Genomic DNA, 22,572 nt, shown 5'->3' with positions numbered 1-22,572 from the left:
CAACTTTTCTATGCACATATATTTACCATCTTTGTCACATAAACTATTTATCCAAGGACTGAGGATTTCTGAAGCACAGGAGGAAGCGCAATCCTGAACCTATATAACTGTATAATCCCAAAACTTGCTGTGATGTCATATATTCATAATCCTTTCCAATAGTTATGTCATGAACCATTTTATGATATAGATAGGGACTGAGCATCAGAATCTGATAAACTCTTACAAAACAAAGATTATGGTTTCATGTAAATATCACTTAATAGAAATCTACTAAAGAAAAAATGAAGTGAGATATTTCTATAAATTCATAAAGTTTAAAGCCAGAAGGGGCCATTTCATTATTTAGTCTGACCTCTTGTATATCACAGGCAATTGCTGTTATTAAGCCCAATAATTTATCTTTGACTAAAACACAACTTGTGTTTGGCTAAAGATTATCTTCCAGAAAGGCATCCAGTCTTGATCTGAAGACATCAAGAGATGCAGAATCCACTTCTCACAGTAGTTTGTTCCAATAGTTAATCACTCTCAGAATTAAAAAACATTATGCCTAATTTCTAAATTGAATTTATTTGGTATCAGCTTCCAAACACTGGTTCTTATTATGCTTTTTGCCACTAGATTAAAAGGCCCTTTATTACATGATAATTTCTCCCTATGAAGTACTTATATACTGTAATAAAGTCACCCTTTAATTTTCTTTTTGATAAACTAAACATATTGGGCTCTATAAGTCTGTCAATGTGAGGTATTTTCTCCAGCTTCAAATAATTTTGCGTCTCTTTTTTGCACCCTCTCCAATTTTTCAATACCTTTTAAAAATGAGGACAGTAGAACTGTACATGTTATTAGTATCTGCGTCACCAATGCCTTATGTAGAGGTAAAAATCACCTCCCTACTCCTACTCATTACTCTCCTGTTTATGCATGCAAGAATTACATCAGCCTTTCCCAGTGTTGTACTAGCAGTTCACGTTCAGTTCCTTGTCCACTAAATCCTTTCAGGGTCACTGAATGTGAACATTTGTCTCCATAAAGGACATTTTTCAGTGTTTTTATGCCATACCAGTAGGTCTTCAAGTATGTCTGGAGAAGTTTATATCATATTAATACTAGTCTGGAGTTCCTTTTGGTCATTAATTGTGGACATATTCTTCTGAAGGGGAAAAATGAAAAATTCAAATAATTCAAAAATTAGACAGTTTAACCCGAAAGTATGAAAACAGCTTTCTCCCCTTTGGAAAGAGATGAAATAGAAGGAAAAGGGCTAATCTCTGGGAACAGACTGGTGTCAGTCTGTTTATGATTGGTGGACATACCACATGTCAGTGAATTCTGTTTTATCTGCTATTACGAGATTATCAGAACTGGGGTAGGTTTGTATTTAATGTGCAGGTAAACAAATGAGCAAGTCCATGGCATACATCTATCTGCCAAATAAAATACCTAGTACTGCCCCCCAGTTCTGTGTAGGTCACTTGTCACTAACAAACACTGGGAGCAAAATCAAATACAGTGTGGGAAAATGTTGCAGACAAACTGATTAGTCCAGCACAAGTTATTTCATACAAATAGAGTGACTGTTAAGTGGTCATAGGTCAAAGAGATAAAACTGCGATGAAATAATACAGAAAAAGTCAGTGTTTTTCCCACCCTCCATATGTATGAGAACAATGCAGTTACCCTCCCACAGCCGTATGTATGGGAACAATGCAGTTACGCCAGCATTAAACCTCTGTATCTGAGATCAGATTCTAGCCTTAGGTAAATCTAAATTGATATAACTTATACCTCCTCTGGATCAACAGTGTTCATATTACACAAGCTTTCCCTTGGATTCATTTAACAATGTAAATCTATACCATCTTTTGAATAAGGCCTTCTCAGCTCTGTTTTTCCATCTATGAAATGGGGATGATGATGATAAGAAACAAATTGAGGGAGAAGGTATGAAGTTTCACTTCAGTGACTCTATGCTTTTACATGGTAACATTTGAAAGAAGGTATAAGCTTTTCTTAAACTCACCTCTGCTATTAATGTTTGCATAGTGCTCTATTATTAAGTTCTTGCACAACAACTGGAAGCAGACTTTGAAAGAGATATTACAAGATGTAACCTTTATGGTAAATTGAATGTATTTTTTTTAAAAATCAGTCAGTATTCCATGATTTATAAACTCAATTCCTACATAGTTTCATAAATCATTTACAATTTTGTATTTACATATGTAGGAGACAACCCAAGCATTCAGCACAGCATTTCTTCTTTCAAAATACTGCAGTGAATAACCAAGGAAACTATCACTTGTACTGAACTATAACACATAACATAGTATTACATTTGTGACACAAGCTTTTAAAAGCAAGAAGATTCATCTTCAGGGATCACATTTCTTACCTTAACTTATTCCATTGTGCCTAGCACAGCCAACACTCAATCTTAGGTGTGGTCTACACTCGACGTAATGCAACTTACATCGACCTCATTATGTCACTGTACATGCTACAGCTTTGCTCCCGAGGCATAGGACTTATGTTTGTATCCTTAGGACAATGCAGTTCTTGGAGACATTGTGTTACTTACATCTATTGGCTGTCATTCTTGTCAATTTCATGGCTCCCCTGTGCTGCTGCCCTGTCTCTACTCCAAGCTGGGCTGCCCCCCAGCCTCCTATCTCGGTTCTGCTGCCCAGAGTCCTTGTTTGCTGCAAGGAGCCCTGCTGCCCTTGGGGTCTTGGTTCCCAGCTCCCAGCCAGGCTGCTGCCCAAGGTCCCGGTTCCCTGCTGCAATCCAGGCTGCCGGCTGGGCTCTCAGTTCCCCGCTTGCGGCCTGAAACAGAGCAGCTAACTGGATTTAAGGTGTGTATCTCCCCCCTGAGAGCCGAGCTACTTCCCTGGGGTCTCCATTCCCTGCTAGGAACAGGGAGCCACACTGTGCTCCTCAGTTCCCTGCTCCTTGGTGGGAACTTGGTAGCCATTCTGGGCTTCTTGGCTCCTTTCTCCCTGCTGAGAATGGTGCAGCTGACCGGATGCCATGTGTGGATCTCCCTGCCATAAGCCTGGTTGCCTCCACGGGCTCTCAACTCCCCACTTCCCCCAGGAGCATGTCTATACCTGGCAGGGAGCTCTGCGCCTGGAGTCCAGTCAGCTGCTTTGCACCTGGTGGGAAGTGGGGAACCAAGAGCCCGGGGTGCAGCAGGGCTCCAGCGGTGTCCAGTCGGCTGCCCTGTTCCTGGTGGGGAGTAGGGAGCTGAGAATCCTGGTGCAACTGCCCCATTCCTGGTGGGACTCTGGGAACTGAGAGAGGGAGACTGGATCTCAGCCCCCCACACTGACCCTCTTAAGTTGGTAGAAGCGCTCCTGGTGAGGACAACACCACTGTCAGAAGGTCAGTATGGACATGAACCGCTGCAGTAATTACTGAGGTGGCTGTAAGTCAACCTAACATAGGTCAATTTAGGCTTATAGTGTACACATGTTCTAAGAAAGAATTATTTTTATATATCGGGGGTAGCTGTGTTAGTCTGTATTCACAAAAACAACCAGGAATCCGATGGCACCTTAAAGACTAACAGATAGTTAGTCCTTGTCATTTTTATATAGTGACTTTTCAGAGTAGATCCACACTAAAGTAATGTTAATGTTTAACAAAAACAGACAAAAGTATGATTAAATATCTGGATGTGCTAGGTCCAAAGATATAAGAGTTGGGATAACTTAACACAGATCTTATCCCTGTGTGGATTTAGAGTCATATTTGCTCACATAAAGTAACAGAACTAGCCAGAGACATGGCATCTCTTCGTGGCATTCCCAGGCATTCTGAGTAGCTTTGCTTTGAAATTAATCAACTATTTACAGAGTCTGAAATTAACCCATTTTGTGAAACTTTCCATGAGACTTTTACAGACATTTTAAAACCAGGTTTTGGTAAATGAAAAATAATCATAAATTTTAAATGATTTTGATAAAAATTTCACTACACTATTATTGTGGAAAGTTTAATTAAAATTGATTTTTATAGCCATTTTTCAACCCAAAAACATTATATGTAAAAATGTCTACCAACTTTCAGTCAGAATGATTTTGAAGGAAATAGGTTATTTATCTATTTATAAAGAATCAGAATAGTACACAATAAATCTGCCTATACAATGGGGGCTATGAAAGGAAAATTAACCTTGGAATAAAAAGGCAATTAAAGATAAGATTGGTTCAGAAATTGTTTGGATGCCTGAGGATCTTTTTGTTAAGGAGAAAAGCTTCTTATATATTATTATTATTTATTGCTGCAGGAGAATGGCTGTTATCCATTTGCTCCTCTTCAATCTTTTCCCATTTCATGGTTTAATCCTGCGTACCTGACTAAATGATGGACAGAGAGGAGGATCAGGCACGAGGGTCAATTGTTATATTTTGAGGTTGTCCAACCTAAGATTTCTGACACCTTTTAACTATTATCATGTTAACTATTATTTGAAGTAATTGCACTGTTGCTGAGCTTGGCTGCAGAAGTAGGTTCCTTCAAGCAGAAAGATGTCCATTCTTATATAGGGTGACCAGATGTCCCAATAAAATCAGGACTGTCTTGATTTTGAGGCGTTTGTCCCGCATCCCAACCAGAGTTCGGCTGGCACGCCATTTGTCCCAATATTTTGTTTCCTGGTCTTCGGCGGCAATTCGGAAGAGAGTCCTTCAGTTGCGGACAGTCTTCAGCGGTATTTCGGCGGCAGGTGCTTCTGTCTTTGACAGCAAGGTTTATTACCCCATGCTGAAATACTGCCAAAGACTATCCGCAACTGAAGGGCTCTCTGCCAAATTGCTGCCGAACTTCCGGATGGGTGAGTGTATTTAAAAAAAAAAAAGCCCCCCCACGGCGGTCCCGATATTTTCCCCTTAACATCTGGTCACCCTATTCTTATATATGGTCCACACATAAGCCTGACACATGACTGTCTTCATAATGATCAATAGTTCTGAAGGCTTATCACTGGATATAGTATGTAATTACTGCCTTGCGCATTTTGTTATTCAGCCTTCCTGTGATCAAAGTGATTTTAATCAGATATCCTGTAACACCGCTTAAGAAGAAAGATCACAGTTTCACTACACTTATGACCAGGGTGCACAGTCAGATATGCCTTCATCTTTTTCTGCTCTCTCTGAAGTCAGAGTTCAGGTTTTCTCCAAGCATGCCAGTCGGCAACAGCCCTAGACAACAGCCAGGTAGTGAGTTCAGTCTAGTTTAATAGAATACATTTTTATTGGCAAAGTTAATCTGACCTTGTTGTTTGCAGCAGAAAGAACTGAGTTGAACATAAGAACTAAGTCCACTTCTAACTTATGAAAAAGTCACTGCTCACATTTGCTGAATGTCATGCGCTTTTGATATTTCACCAATTCAGGCTATAGATTCTGTGACACAATTTGTTGGTAAAATAGCTATGTTCTGTATTCCTGTTAATTCTTAGTACCATGCATTTTGCTTAGGGTAATTATAAGCTGGTGAAGTCATAGAATTTTAGGTAAAACTTTGTGTATTGTGAGGAGAATGTTCTTTATGCTTGAGCCAGACGGTTCCTCTACATTTGTACATGTAATTTCAGAAAGCAGATGGGAAAAATGTACTTGAGAGAATGAAACAGTATAAGCAAAATAATTTTAAAACAGCTGATAGCTCATAGTAAAGTAGGGCATCTGATTCTACTCTTACCAATCACTGAAGTTCTAATTGCTTTGATGTAACTGTGAGTTTTTAATTCTGATTGTTAAGGCAGTCTGTTCACAGAGGATTAGATTTCTGACTATGCCCAAAAAAGCACACATTGCAGTCCAGAGGGAGGGATTCAAAAGGTGCATTGAGGCTCATCTTTGCACTCCCTTGATCCCATGCCTGTTGTATGGTGCACCTGTTGCCAAGATCAATTAGCAGAGCCCTGCAAATCTGCAGATATCCATGGATACAAAATTTGTATCTGCGCAGGGGTCTATCAGTTAGAACAACCTAAATGCTACTCTAAATTAGGCTGACTGCCAATGACCCTAATGAGTTGTTATTCTAGCTCAGCAATTGTAGAAAGTCCCCCTAAACTTGAGTGATCTTCCTAGGGCCAGATTATTCTCAGTGTGGAGCAAAACAACCACACAGCACCCAAGAATCTGACCCTGAGAGTTAGCAGAAAAGAAACATATGGATTCTCTTTGACAGGACTGTAGCTAAAAGCCATCTGGACTGAATTTATATTTTCCAATTCTATAATACAGGAAATATCTTTGATGTTTTCTTTAACCAGATTTGTTTAGAGAACTAAATATAAGATATATGGGGAAACAAAATACATTTCTGATTCAATCATAACTACTCACACTTGTTGTTAGAGATCCTTTTTCCATTGTTGACTCCTACATATAACAAGGCTTATCATCAATTGAAAATATGTCTATCTCAGTTTTGTGTCTTCATTTACAAGGACTGTCTTGTTACTCTCTTGTAACCACATTTCTTGGACAGATTCAATGCAAGGTTTTGTTACTATGAATATGTCAAACTTGTAGGGAAAAATATCAAATACAGTCAAAACCCCAGTTCTCTAATTCCAATCCATTGAATTGAACAGGAGTTTTACCATTGGTTTCAAAGGGAGCAGGATTGGGCTGCATAAATACACACAAAGGCAATAGAGAATTTAGAATTTACACTGTTACATGTGGTTTCTGCTGAGCCCCTTATAGGGAATCAAAAAGAACAGACTATACTGTACCTCACAGGGAGAAAACATGTTTTCTCTCTTGAGTTTTAAATGTTGCATTTGATTACAGAACTCATTGTGATGGCTTTCTCTCTTGATCCTAGCTCTAAAAAGGGACTGCTGAGAAGTAAGAAAAGCAAAGGCCACTTTGAAAATGTGCTGTTGTGCTAGTTTTATTGCTTCATATGTCATTGATTCATTTAAACACAAGTTTATTTACTTTTCCCATTGCTGTTTACAGAGCTCAAGGTTCCAGCAAATCCAGGGATACACAAAGAGGCATAACTGATAGATAACATACCACTCTCTCTCCCTCACCCCTCCCACCCCCATCCTCTCAGTTAAGCATTATAGACTCAGACCACACATCTAGGTGAAGATAAGAGCGAAGTGTAAGTAACAGACCTTTTAAATCCTATGTAGCAGCCTGAAGTAAGTTACAGTCCTGATAAACAAATTTAGGGTTGATCTTGCTGCCATTGAATTCTATAGCAAAACTCTCATTAACCTCAACAAAAGCAGGGTCCTTCATCTAAACATTTGTTCCTTCACTTGAATATTTAGTTTTAGGAGTATTAAGAGATGTCAAAGCAAGTTAATACAAATATTCCAGAGATACTTTTCAGTAGACAAATTTGTCTCCCTTCATCCCCTCCAAGTTTTTCCAATTCCTGTCAGAGAAATAAAGGAGAGTATTTTAACATAATTGATTTGTATTCAGTTTCTTATCACTGCAATATTTTTAGACAGTGAAAATTCAAAGACACAGGATTTGATCCCACACCACTAAAGATAATGAGAGATTTGCTATTGACTTAAATGGAAGTAAGATTGGACCATGGGAGAACTTTCTGGAAAATAAGAGGATGAAAGAAACAAATACAAGGAAAATTCTGAGGTTTGAGAATAACACTGTTAAACAGACTAAGATGTATGAACTAAAAGGAAGGATAATTAGTGAGAAGTACAACAGTAAAAAAATCTTAAATGTAATCATTACAATTATAAAGTGCTTTTCATCTGATGATTCTTAGTTTGTAAGTAATTTGTGTCTTACCTGTGTTCGGACTATGCCAAGCAAACAGGGAGTGCTAAATTAATACAAACACTAAACAATAGGGCTCCAATCACTTTAAAAAAAGGTGGGTCCATATCATTATCCACTTTTTACAGAAGGCTGAACTGAGGAACAAAGCAGAGGAGTAACTTGAACAAGACCATACAGGAAATCAGTGGCAGAGTCAGGGACAGAATTCAGATTTCTCCTCTCAGCTGTTTCCACGATCCCCTGTGAGCTACTCTCTCAAAATGTAGATGGCATCTAAAATATCATGAGATAATTTGATCTGGACATACTTTCTCCAAAATCTCAATTCTGAAATAAGACCTTAATCTAACATGAATAAGTGCTTTGTTGATTTACTCCCTTCGTTTCTCAAAGTAAGTTATTGGTCTCCTGCACTAATCAGACAACTTCTCAGGAATGTACTAAGACTCATCCTAGTGGAAGTACTAATCTGAGCATGCTTATCTGATTAACAATCTCTTAACTGAGATTTATTCTCTTGAATGTATCTATTTATTAACTGTTTTAAGATTTTATACTGCCACTCATCACTGTAGTATCTGAGCATCTTCCACACAAAAATTGATAGCAATAACAAAGTGTAATGGCCCATGGGTTCCCGGGCAGCCCTCACACCCTTGTCGCCACTGGGCAGTTCATCCTGAGCTACTAGAAGTGAGGGACTTGCAGAACTCTGACCCTTCTGGAAATAATGACCATGAAGATCCTGACTTGAGGACAATGATTGGCCCCACTGATTGGCCAGATCTGACTGTTTCAGCCAGAAAGAGGCACAGGAAATTGTTGAGCACCTGAGAGGCTTCTTGCCTGGTTGCTGTACTGGACCTGACTTTCACTGATCCTTGAACTCTGATTCTGGCTTTAGCCCTGGCTTAGATGCTGGCTTTGACCACTAGACCTGACCATTAGATCAGACTGCCCACATACTGGTCCTGATATAAAGCTCTTATTAGTGAATAATAAAGCATTGGCATTTTTAGGACTTAGCATTTTGTGTTGCAGATAGACTGGTGGGGAACTGATCTACTGTGGCAAGTCAAAGCTACAGTCTTTCCTCCTCCACCTGCCAGGAATTTCATTGAAAGATGATGTATTCTGTTGATTAATTATCACCTGAGTAGATTAAACTTGTAAAGCTAGAGACAGATATATGCTGAATAACAGATAAACGTGGTGCAAAAAGGAACAACATGTTCCGCCTTCCCGTGAAAAGCTATTACTTAATATGTCTGTGGGGGAGGCAAACTAACATTGGATGGCTTATGTGCCTCTTCTATATGTCACACCAGAGGACATGCCCCTGATTGAAGGCCGAATGCTGTTCTTCAAAGTACTCAGGCCACTTTTTTTGTGGCTGGGTAGTCCTGTCACTCTCATTAGTCTTTGCAGTTGGAAAGCTCTGTTTTTGCAAGCAGGTCTTCCAGCAAGTCCCCAGGGGGTTAATCCAATGGGTGGATGGTTCCCACTCTGCCTATGCTTTTATCATATTATACAGGATTCCAGAAGGCAGTTGTGTGGTGTTTGGAGCCATATCCAGAGCACAGCCATGCACATTTGAGGGTAAAGAATAATGATGCTCTCACTTGCACCTTGCTCTGGTATTTCTAACTGTTATCTCCACTGTCCTCAACATTCATATTTCACATTCACACAGTTCTTCACAATGGGCATTCCAGACTTGTCTTAGCCTTGATATTTCAATTATTTCCAGGCTATAAATCGAAATGACAAAATATTTGCTAATTTAATACCTACCTACGTTATGTGTATCAGTTAGAACTAATAGATCACTGATTTAGGGGAACAGACACACAATCAAACTTCATATTCTAATTCCTATTTTCAAGTTATTAAAATACTATATAGTCCATTATCCTAACATATGGACACTTCACAAAGGATTTTTCATAAGTCACTTCTTTTTCACTTAGTGCTGAAGGTCTGAATTAACTCCCAAGAAAAATATCTAGGACACTATTTTAAATTTGAAATCCCTATTTTAGAATTTCTATTAATCACTATTAAAAAATTAAGTGTTTACCAGCAGGACACAAGCAGTTGCTAAAGAGTTATCATGGTTATTCCCTGTTATAATTACAGTGAATGCTATGATTTCTCAGATACCATTTAGTGATAACTGTTGGCATAATATAATTTTTGGAATGATGACCATTATTTCTTCATGGCTGTCCTTGATAGGGCCCTTCCTAACATTTCGTGAGACTGAACTTCTGGTATAGAAAACATTGGACTGTGCCAATTGCTTTATAGCTCTGGAGTCTTACAGGGGAGCTGTACAAATTAATATGGGCATTGCAAAGGAGCTTGTACTCTTACCATGGCCTTAGGTACAATGGGCTATACAGTCATGCCACCTGAAAATCTATTCCTGTAAATGGAATATGGGGAAATCCAGGTCCAAAATGAGATTTGGTTGTAAGAAGAGAGCATTTAAGAAGAAAGTCAAGCAAAGGCATTTTGTCTGATGTTTCAAGGTATTAAATAGCAATTTGGGGAATCTAATGCATACAGTGAGCTCTGGTTGCATACAGCAAAATATAGTATGTCTTTAGTATTCTGGACACAATTTTCTACTTGAATAATGCAAAACCTTGAGAAGAAGCTGCATATAAATCATTCATGAATAAAGCCTCTATTTTTTCCTTACCTGAAGCTATTTACTGTAAATAGGATGGGATAATCTCTCATGTAATGTGATCATTGCCTAATTGCAACACAAAACAGAGCTCTTTCAGCATGTTGGGCATAACATTGTTGAAGCTATGTTAAAAAAAACCCAACAATCCTAAAAGCAAATTGCTTCATTTATTAAAAAAAAAAAAAAAAAAAAAAAAAAAAAAGACTACTTTAAGTTTTTTGCAGCAAAGAATCCTGTGGCACGTTATAGACTAACAGACGTTTGGAGCATGAGCTTTCGTGGGTGAATGCCCACTTCGTCAGATGCATGACATGACATGCATCTGACGAAGTGGGTATTCACCCACGAAAGCTCATGGTCCAAAATGTCTGTTAGTCTATAAGGTGTCACAGGATTCTTTGCTGCTTTTACAGATCCATACTAACAAGGCTACCCCTCTGATAATTAAGTATTTTGTTCACTGTTTCCAACACTGTCAGTGATCTGCAAGAAAATATAAAATCATTGGTGGTAAAATTTACAGATGACACAAAATTGGGGAACTTATGATAAATTATGACTGGGACATGTCACTATACAGCTCAACCTGGATCATATAGTAAGGTGATCTAATGTGAACAACATGCATTTTAATTAGGGCTGATTGAAATTGTTGTTTGACATAAAACTGGGTTTCTGACAAAACATGCTTTTTGTGAAAAGTATCTTCTTTCCATGGAAAATTTTGATTTATCATCAAACCCGCAAAATATTTCTATTCAGATACATTGTCACAGTCTCTTATGAGAGGTGTACAATGGTATAGCTAGAGGGCTAACGTGATCTGTGGCGATAAACAGGGGGATATCAATTAGAAGGAGGGAGATGGTATTTGTATGCAACAAAGATGTTCAAAAACTGGAAAGGGTTAAAAAAAAAGAACTCCAAGAAGAGTTTGCAGACTGGGAAAATATGCCTTACAGCAAGAGACTTAAGCTCAGTCTATTTAATTTATGCAAGAGAAGGTGTAGATTGTGATCAAATCACCTCTTAAAGTACCAAATGGGTACAAGATTTCTGCTGGTAAATGGCTTTTTAATCTAGCAGAAAAAAAGCATAACGAGATCCGCCATTGAAAGATGAAGCTTGACAAATTCAGGCCAAAAATCAGATGCAAGTTTTTTCTAACAGCGAAGGTGATTAGCCATTGGAACAACTTACCAAGGGACATGGTAGATTCTCCATAATTTGCAGTCTTTAAATCAAGACTGGACATCTTTCCAAAAGATGTGTAATAGTGCAAACAGACATTAGGGCTTGATGTAGAAATTACTGAGTGAGGTTCTCTGGTCTTTTTTATGCAGAAAATCAAACCAGATGATCACCATGTTCCTTTCTGGCTTTAAAAATCTATGTATCTCTGAGCAACATTTGAATTAGCTCCAACCAGTTATGCAATTCATTAAAAAAAAATAGAACATATAACAAAGTGATTGTTAACAGGTTAATTACGCAGAGGGGAATCGGACTTCTTTCTCTGTGCTGCAGAGGAGTCTGAATTCAGGGAAGTCTGTGAATTTTCACTGTGTGAGAATCTTAGGACCTTGTGCAGGAACCCAGCTTTTGCATCCCACTAGCACAGTTCTGGAGGCCCAGGGCACAGGACACTTTTGAAGGCCCCACTACAGTACTGGAGTTGTGATTCCCTGTCGAAACCAGACATTTTCTCCCCCTTGACAGTTTGGGGTGTCGAATGCGGACAAGGGATTTAGATGTACAACTTCTATTAATTTCAGTGACAGTTGTGCTTATAAGTGCTCTCTGCAGCTTTGAAAACCTCAGCCTACCTTAAAAGGTATTCATTTAATTATGCCTTAGAGTGAATGGGAGAGTTGTTTGAGTGAATATTTCAGCGGGGTCAGTAGTTCAATTTAGTAGCTGGATCGGTTTGGTGTGGTATGTTTGATTATAAGAGTAAAACACAATAGTATGAAATATGCGTTGTTACTGGTGTTGCTGTTAGATTCATAATTGCACTTTAATGACTATAAAGAAAACACCTTATACATTCCTTTTTTATTTCTTCTTAGTCTGTTTTCTAAATCATCACATTTTATACATGGCTCATTAAGCAAAGTAGTACGTTGTGATTATGACTGCACTTCACTCTGTTTTGTCTTCCAATCTTTGTTCTAGTTCATCTACCTTTTCATCTGTTTTTCTTAAGCTTCATTTTAATGCTGCAATAGAGTTTTCACGTTTACCAAATGAATATGCACTGTAGTTCCTTTGTCTAACAGCTTTCATTTCCTTTTGAAATCCTACCGTTGCACATATTATTGTTTGCCTTGTCATTTCTCTACAAAAAGGGTAAATGGTCTCCTCTGCATGTAAGAATTATCATTGTGAATATTTGGGATTATAGATGGTGTTTTATGGCCAATTATACTCATGTGTCTCCAATTTCAGTGTAGATGGTAGCCCTTCGCTAAACTGTTGATTTACATTCTTTTAGGTATACTTTATCAATTTTAATTTTTCTGGTTAATAGCAATAATAATAATAATAATATCTTACACTTATATAGCACTTTCCCTCCTAAAGAATGACAAAGTGTTTGTGAAGAATGTGGTAGTTAACCACTTTTTTTTCTGGATCTAATCTCTCTCTCTTTGGAGCTATAGGTTATTGTGTGGCTGGTTCTATGGAACCCTAAGGATTAAGTCCAGCTTGAGTTCTTCCAGGAACCCAGAGTAATTTTGAAATCTTGAACAAGGAGTCTTTGGAATGGATTAATGCCTCTGAGCTAAGGAGGAGAGACAATGACAGGGAGAATCAGACTCAGAGATTTGCCTTGCCCATCCAATGCTGCGAGCCTACCTAAAACAAAGGCCAAGGTGTAGATAAGAATGTTTTTAGGCTTTTATTATTTTAACCCTTGTGTCTCTACTTGTGATGTTCTGGGAATAAATAAATCATACTGCATTTTCTTACTGGTCACAAGTTCCTGAAGAGAATTCTAGAGCAGGGGTCAAACAGAAGTGACCCTGCTGGAGATAATGTGGTTCTGGTAAACAAGGGGGCTGTAATGGGATGATCCAGTTGGAAAGTGAGTACTTAGCAAGGGTGCCCATGGCAGAGACAGAGAGTGAAATATACACAGCACACCTCTGGAGCTGTCACTGTGCTCTAAAAAACAGTGGGCTAATCCTATGCTTTTAAATTGCAGGCATCATGGTCCAGTGGACCCAGCTAAGGACTAGGAGCCAGACACTCTTGAGTTCTGTCTGTCCTTCTAGTCATAACAACTCAAAGGAAAGGATAATCCCCTGCACACCAGGGAATCAGAAAATCCAGCTATTGCAGTCTGAGGAGACCTTTAAAGACTCTGTAATAATACTGCAGTTTCATGTCTCTCCCTCATTCTAGCAGCAGCTGCACAAAGGAACACACACAGCCACCACAAACAGCTAGCACCTGTCAGGAGATGGGATCATAGGCAGTCAGACCTAGTGGTTGAAGCGGGAGTAGTGTTGCCAACAGTCCTGAATTAAAGGGGACAGCCCTGATTTAAATAGAAAATTGCATATCCATACTAAATCAATACGGATGCCTTTTATCCTGTATTTCAACAGTTGGGGGCCAGTACTCATTGGTGGATCTTTCCACGTCCCTCCCAACTCCGCCCCTTCAGTGCTGCACAGGGAAAACAGAATGGGCCATGTCAAGGTCTAAGCTGGCCACGGTCAGGCCAGTGGGCCAAGGTCAGAAAGGGAGTGAAAAGATGTGCCCATGAGTACTGGCCCCCAGCTGACTCCAGCCCTTGAATACAGCTCCATCTGCTTTCCCTGTGAAGGCTCCGTCTGGTAGAGCAAATGGACAGGGCTGAGTGCCCTGGAACTGCACTGAAGAGCCAAGGTCAGGAAGGGGCTCTGTCTGGAGGGGAGTCAGTCCTCCCTGGGGTGTAGCCTCCCCGCTTGAAAAATCTCTGCCAACATCCCCAGCAAAGTTCATAACACTGCAGCAGGCAAAGACCAACAACTGCAGCCTCCAACTCAGCTCCTGGCACCTGTGAAGAACTAAAGAGGAGTCACAGAAGCTGCTGGCCTAGCACTCGAGGCCTTGGATTCTCTGCTAAGGAAAGAGAGAAACCCTAGGAATCATGGGAATGGGAGAGAAAGGGACTTGCCCCTAGAGTTTCAAGTCAAGATTGGGAACATGTAAGGTCTGTCCTGTATTTTTAAACACAAAGTTGGCAACCCAAAGTGGGAATCAGGCCTAATGGTTGGAGTCTGAATGCTAGAGCCAGGGATCAAGAGAGTCTGAGAACCAGAGTCAGAGTCTAAATACTAGATCCAGGAGTAAAGATAGAGGCATAGTCAGGAATCAGAGGCAAGGGTCAGAACTGGATTACCAAAAGTCAGGGGAGGCAGGAGCAAGGCTGAGATAAGGATGGGAACAAGGCTGGGTTCAGGCCATGATCTGGGCTGGAACTGTGGAGGAACAGAGCAGGAGCAAGGCTTGATGACCATGTGGGAGGGGGTTAGGGTCCAAGGATAGGACTCTGCATTCAGCAGTTAGTGAGCTACTGCTGCTGCTGAGATTAGGAACTGACCTGCTAGCTTCCTCAGGCAATCAGGCATGGTGTGATCCATCAGGTCATCTATCTGGCTTGTGTTAGGAGTACTGAGCAGGAGCAGCTGCAGGGTCTTACTCTTGACAGCATCACAGCTGATACAACCTGCAGTAGAGCGGCGCCGGGGCTGAACCCTCCTTGCGGGCGGAGAGGATCCACACCGGCCCACCGCACTCTGTTGACTCGGGGCCCGTCCCTTGCTGTGGGGCGGAGTGAACCCACAACAGTTAGCAAGTGGCCCAGGCCCTTAGGCAGGGCGGGGCAACACACACAGTCTACGCTCAGGCCTTTCAGCGGGGCTGAGCAACAAGGTAACAGTATATATATAAGCCCAGGCCTTAGGCAGGGCGGGGCAACATGCACAGTCTAGGCTCAGGCCTCGTCAGCAGGGCTGAGCACAGGGAAACAGTATATAAGTATGCCCAGACCCTTGGGCAGGGCGGGGCAACACACACAGTCTAGGCTCAGGCCTCGTCAGCAGGGCTGAGCACAGGGAAACAGTATATAAGTATGCCCAGACCCTTGGGCAGGGCGGGGCAACACACACAGTCTAGGCTCAGGCCTCGTCAGCAGGGCTGAGCACAGGGGAACAGTATATAGCCTCCACAGGTCAGGGGAGGGGGAGTCTGCCACCCGGTTACGGGTGGCAGGGGGAACGCAGGCCCTCCCACTCCACTGTGTTCCAGCCCGGGGCCCTAGTAGTGGACAACAGCGCTACTGGTCAGTGGGGAATCCTGACCGAAACACACTGCCATCGGCTCAGGTGAGCCTGCAGCCTGACTGGGGTCGGCTGCCCCTGGGCTACTTCCAACCTCCCCCTCACTGGGTACCTGCCCTCTGCCAGCGTAGTCCGGGGGGTCCCAGATCATGGGTTCCTCAGGGTGTCCGACGTCGGAAGGTCCAGTCCACTCGCCGGGGTTTTGGGAGGTCCGGTCCACTCCTCGGGTACCGGGCGTCGGGGGGTCCAGTCCCCTCCTCGGGGTACCAGGCGTCGGGAGGTCCGGTCCCCTCCTCGGGGTACCAGGCGTCAGGGGGTCCGGTCCCCTCTTCGGGGTACCAGGCGTCGGGGGGTCCGGTCCCCTCTTCGGGGTACCAGGCGTCGGGAGGTCCAGACAGCTCCCCCACAGGCCAAGTGTCGGACCGCTCAGTCGGCTCCTCTGAGTACTGACCGCAGGGGAGGTCAGGCCAGTACCCTTCCGGGTACCGGGCACGGGGTAGGCCAGGCCCAGCAGGATCTCGGGCCCTAGAGTATGCCTTCTCTGGCAGCCTCCTCCTAACTGAGCGCTGGGGACGGGCTTTTGTACTTCCGGTCCCGCCCCCTGACTTCCGGGGGGCAGGGACAGGCGGGACGGGCCTTGGACTTCCTGTCCTGCCCCTTGACTTCCGGGGGGCGGGGACATGCGGCGGGGCCTCCGCTCGTGGCCGCACCTTCTCTGGCCTGTGTCCCTCATGAGTGCGGGGGAGTGGGGCCCCCTCACTACACAACCCTTAAAACAAATGTATAGTTCCCCTGTCCACTAATAAGAAGCACCCAGCAGACAAGGTAGCACTGTCTTGCCCTATCTCCTCAAATCTAGAGGAGATCCAGGATGTGGCTCAGCACCTTAAATTTCTCACAGCTAATCTCCAGAGTCCAGACCCAATACACAGCTGGCTGTACTCTGGACTGGATCCTCAAGCTATGCATATGGACATATAAAGACATAAGGATCAGGCCCTAAGGTTACCAGTACAGTGAGAATATTACTGTATTTTGTATTCCTCTAATTTCATAAACAGAATTGGTGTTGGTGGCTATGATAGCAAAATGCTGAGTTTTTCCTTTTGTTGAATTGTATATTTATTGACTCTGCTTCTACTTTTGGTTCACTAATTGTAGTAGCATTCATTATTTTATTCCTGGACCAAAAAATAAACCTGTTAAAACGGAGTAATGATTTAGACTACATAACAGTAATTTCAGGGTAAGAACCTTACAGGAATGTTGTAACTATCCCAGAACGAATGATGAGAAAACCTAGTTAGGTTATGTGCTTAAAAGAAATCCAAAGATGTTATGGTAGGAAATGTACAATTAAGGCATCTAAAGAACCTTAACTCTGTCCCTTTTGGACACTGTGCTACAATCAACTTATTATAATTGTCATTTTAGTGTAGTGGTCCCAGATTAGATTAAACTGTTTATTAAAGATATACTTTTTCTTCTTCACCCCCTTCATTGTGTCCTTACAGGGCAGAGGTAAGGGCATTGGGGTACCATTACTGTGCATTTCTTACCATAACATCTTTGGATTTCCTTTAACTGTAACTATAATTCTGAATTTCCTAGGTTTGCAGTGCTTGGTTTTAGAATCATTATAATATCCCTGTAATGATTTTACTCTTAAGGTTTGGAATATAAATCAATAATTAAACTGCATCTTAATGTAGTTTTTGTCTGGGAATTTCTGAGGGTTTGGATTTTTTTTTATATTGAAAATGTCATGCACAAAAACTGAACAAGAACTTCAAAGAGAATGGTATCATGCAGTATTTCTAATAATTTGAAGGTATCAATCTTAAATCATTTTTACCTGTAAATTCTCAGAAAATGTGTTCAGTACTCAAAGGGTAGGTGTTGTAAAGTTGAGCAAGATGTGCTGTATTCTTCATACAAAACAAAAAGGTTGTATCCCTGCTTTAAGTGTAAAAATAAACAAACAAAAAACCTTAGCCTTAACTATGGAGTCATGACCAGCATCTCCATAATGGGTCAGCAAACTGTTGAATACTGAATTTTAAATACTCTATCAGTTCTAATCAAATTCTTTCTCTGGTGTCTTGTCTAAATTGTTCTACGTTTTTATTGCTTTTTTTTAAAAGAACCAGTATGCTGCACTTTTAGGCAATCTGTTTAAGTCAAGGATATTTGCAGTTGTTTTCCACTGCCATCTAGAAAGCATATTTCCTTTTAAATGGAGGGCTATAGTTTCCTTTTTTTATATAAACCTATGACTAGTGACCATCTTATAAAGGCTTCTACCATATTAAATACAGCCACAGCAGTCCACCAACTGAACAATCCATTATTTTGTAACACCATTCTTTGCTCTGGAGATGAATTTATTGAACTTTAAAACAGAATGCTATCAACAATCCATTTCCTCTAGCTGCATAACACCCTTCTACCAATCACCTGGTGAAGCTGTCCTATTTCACTTATTCTGTCCCAGTCAATGAACTGTAAGTACTTCCCCCCCTCCCAAGGTTAAGAGCACTGTGGGATATATATAATTCAGGAACTTCTTGATATGCATCTGCCAACTGTTCTGATATGTTAATCCACTCACAGGGGGCTTTTATTTGGTGTTTAATATAAATCTTGGTTTGTGAGTTTCAACATTATTATATCTTCTGTAACATAGTAGCAGTTCTGGAACCAATGACACCTGAGAATGTCAATTGTTTACTATGAAAGCTATTTAACGTGGTTCCCATGTACAGAGGAAAACAACGAACCTTCACATGCTATTTTTAAAGCACAAAGGAATACTCTGGTAATCTTTTTCTTCATCCTAGCTGTCTACCTCCAAGAAATTAGCTGCCTAGTTACCAGAAATCCAAGCCATCCTGAGAAAAGAAGATTCTCTCACAGTAGGGGGAATTCAGTCTAATTCACATGGTGCAGGTGCAGAAAGCATAATATATTTGCAGTACATTTAATTCAATCTATAACTACTATTCAGTGTGCAGAATGAAAAACCCTCTGATGTCTTATGCACACACAAGAAGGGAAGAATGAAAAAATCTATCTTGCAGAGAATTTAGGTCAATCAATTTTTACAGACTTTCCTTAAGCTAGCCAAGAGCTTAGTCACTAATAAAACCAGTAAATAGACTGCTGCTTTATTAAAATAAATTGAAAATCTCATATGTTAGTTAAATTAAATATATCTGTTGACATTCAGCAGTCAGTGCAGGATTTTACAAAGTGCCTTGGGGGCAGGGGGAGAGGAGATTTTTAATTGAAAGTGGGGCCAAAAATAGGCGAGAGACATAGCTCCTGTCTCAGACCAAGGCCCTGAACCTGGAATTTGTTCAGTACACCCCTGTAAAGCCTCAGTAACCTCACTGGGGATATACCTGGGTGCAGGGGTCTGCTCATGCGGAACAACTGGCTGGATTGAGGCCTTAGTGCTCCAGTGTGCTTAGCCCAGCACTGATGCATAAGAAAGGGTGAGAGAGGATGTGCAACCAACCTGCTTGCTCCCTTTAACACCCCTGCCCAGTCCTGCTGGGGAACCCAAGTACTGCTTTCTGTTAACATCCTCATGACGAAAGTTACTTGAATAGAGTTGGCTTATGCACTGGCTGATCGTGAGCCTGACCTCTTCTTGTGGATTCCTCCTTCCTCATCAGGCAGAAGAGTGGGTCAGGCATGCTACACCCCTTAGCAGAGTGGTGGAGCTATGTAAAACATTCAGGGATCAGGGTGAGATGTGTGAAAGCCAGAGACAAAGCTACCTTGGCAGCTGGCCCAAGCATGATACAACCTGACAGCCTTCAGGACAAAATGCAAAGCCCTTCGCTTGGCCATGATGTATCATTCTTATAATTAGATCAACAGAAGTGGTGAGAGGAGAAACAAAATAAATCAGGAAACAGCCTCCCTCCTCTTCCAGCAGTTATGGAGAAAAGAGCAGAGGGTTCTGTGAGAGACTCTCTACTAGGATTCATGTAATCTCATTATGTGCTCATGTGCCAAATAATGAATACAGTATAAATACGAGAGTAAGATGGGAAATTGTTTCCTGTGAAATTTTTGAAAAAAGAAAATATTTTATTTGGAAATATTTTTTTAAAATATCATGAAGTTTAAGATGAAAAACCTGAAAAATTGCAACACAAATGGAAATTTTTGTGAAAAATTTCCATTTTGTTGAAAAATGCATTGAGCTCTAATACCTCTCCACACCTTTGCTTCTTCACAACTAGGCTAAAGTCTGCACAACTTTGTGTGCTCCCTGTATCTCTAGTTGGGTTTCCACTCCATCCTCTACCCTATGTTCCACCAATTCCACTGACCTTGATGTTCACATCTTCTGTTTCTCACACTCACAGCTCCAGGTCTCTTTTAATGTGTTTCCTGTATCTGGATTTCCCTCCTCCTGTAGGCACTGCACCCTCCCTGTCCCCCTTCAAATTCTCCCTCAAACATAACTTCTTCTTTTTTTCTTCCAGTGAAAAGATACAAAGAGAGAGAGGAGAGCACATAATGGAATGCTGTGAATTGTTTTAAGGTTTTATCAGCATGAGATTGGGGAGGACCACATCCTTTACTATAGGTGAAGTCAAAAATGACTTGTGCAGGCCATCCCAAATGAGTGCTGACAAAACCTTTACACCATACCCCACTACATATGTTCTGTATATGCCACATATTTTACAGAAAAAAATAGTTGGGATTTTTTTCATTGTTACTATCTTCCTATTTTTCAAAACTTGGATACATGCCTCAACTTTGAAATCTGTATAGGAATTAATTTTATTAATAATAAACTCTCCTATCCTAGTGTTTTGGATGTCATCTGAGACATTCAGGTGATACAGGTGAACATGGTGAAACAGGAGGAATTAGACAAAACATTAATGGTGAAACAGGAGGAATTAGTAATTGTGATTTCTGCAGATCACTAGCAGCCTGTTTGTGGGAGATCCTGACAAGAAAAAATAATTGATGGAATTTATTTAGCTGCATTTATATTTATATTTTATACATTGAAAAACTGAGTTTAAAAGATTTAATTTAATGCCAAAGTTTATTAAAAATCACATTGTATTTGTTTTTAAATTCTTATGGTCAATTATTAGGCCTAATATATAAAAGAGAACAGATTAACCTATTAAATCAGATGCTGAAGCACTAGGCAAATTCAAACTAGGAATAAGGTGCAAATCTGTAATAGTGAGGATAATTAATCTCTGGAATAATTTATCCGGGATGTGGTGGATTCTCTGTCAGTTGCAGTCTTTAAAACAAGACTGGATGTCTGTCTTAAAGACATTTTATTGTTCAAACAGAAGTTATGGGCTTGATGCAGAAAGTATTGAGTCAAGTTCTCTGGCCTTGTTATGCAGGCGGTCAACTAGATGATCACAATGGTCTTTTCTAGCCTTAAAGGGTATGTCTACACAGCCCACAGAAGCGAGCCTCCCAGCCCGGATTGATAAACTTGGATTAATGGGGCTTGTGCTAGCACTATAAAAGTAAATAGTACTTTGAAGTTGTGGCTCAAGCTGGAGCTCAGACTCTGAAGGCTAGGGAGGTGGGTGGGTTTCAGAGCCTGAACTCCAGCCCAAGCTGCAACTTCAAGGTGCTGTGTACACAGCTATTTTTAGGGCACTGGCACAAGCCCCTCTAGCCCAAGTCCATTGACCGGGGCTGGGAGTTTTGTTTGTGTGGGCTGTAGACATACCCAAAGTCTATGAATCTAACTAGCTCATATTCAATTTGGTCGAAATCAGTCATTTCAATACAAAGAGAGAGGAGGTCCTGATCCAGCAAGGCACTTTCGCATATGCTCAAAGTTAAATGTGTGCATTAGTGCTTTGCTGGATTGGACCTTATGTAGGAGATTCCAATGGAACTTGTGCTCCTAAATCCCTTTGCTGCTTTTGAAAATGGTGTCTTATCTCCATGCAGAACTTTGATAGAAACCATGCAGACTTATGAAGAAGATTAAAGGGCATAGATTATATTTGGAATCTAATTTTGGCTTTTTCACTGGCATACCTGTGACAGTTCTCAAAGAGAGTTTAGAGGCTCTAATGTGAGACGATATACATATAGGCTCATGAAAACCAAAAATGCAACAATCAGATTACTTGAGATTTTGATGCACGTGAGCTACTATTTCTCAATCATCAAGATTGCTGCCTAACTAAATTGTGATTTTTTGCAGATCACTAGCAGCCTAAGATAGAAAATAAGTGTCTTGATGGATATAGCCAAGTAGTTTTGCTTTAATAACAAACAGCCCTTTTCATGGATAGTAAAATGAAACAGCCCCAGCCACATCTGAGAACCTCTTTTAGCAGTACTGGAAGATATTAATAGTTGATGCTAAAAGAACCATATAAAACCATATCTTGCTACTAACTTAACCCTCAGAAGGACCTAATTGCATTATTTAAGATACTGGCATATGACACTGGGGGCAGTACAGAGACATGCTCTTCCAGGGTTGCTTATAGAGACAGAATTTCTTCTCAAGTTCCCAGTGCATGTGGCTGAGGGACAGGCTAGAGGAGAACTGAATCCCAAGCTGAACTGTCCTTTGATGGGATGCTCTCTCCAGGAAGCCTTGCTGTTGTGCTGGTTGGTGCAACGTGAGTGCAGGCCCTGGGCCAAGCTATATGAAAGGAGGTGAAATAGAGACTGTTTAAGGGAGAGGCCATGCCATTCCCAATCCCCATGCACA

The 22,572-nt window shown here is 40.9% G+C and overlaps 1 long non-coding RNA gene across 1 annotated transcript; it reads right to left on the bottom strand.

Moving 5' to 3' along the window:
- Nucleotides 1-6,908: 6,908 nt before the first annotated feature.
- Nucleotides 6,909-16,407, bottom strand: LOC115648216. The gene is made up of 3 exons (XR_003999489.1): nucleotides 15,943-16,407; nucleotides 15,092-15,312; nucleotides 6,909-7,422 (listed from the first exon to the last, which is right to left on the bottom strand). It is a non-coding gene; the product is annotated as an uncharacterized LOC115648216 (long non-coding RNA).
- Nucleotides 16,408-22,572: the final 6,165 nt, after the last annotated feature.

This window comes from Gopherus evgoodei, chromosome 3 (assembly GCF_007399415.2).
Source record: "Gopherus evgoodei ecotype Sinaloan lineage chromosome 3, rGopEvg1_v1.p, whole genome shotgun sequence".
NCBI lineage: Eukaryota > Metazoa > Chordata > Testudines > Testudinidae > Gopherus > Gopherus evgoodei.
The sequence above is the reverse complement of the archived record's forward strand: the minus strand, read 5'-3'. Positions and strand labels throughout refer to the sequence as shown.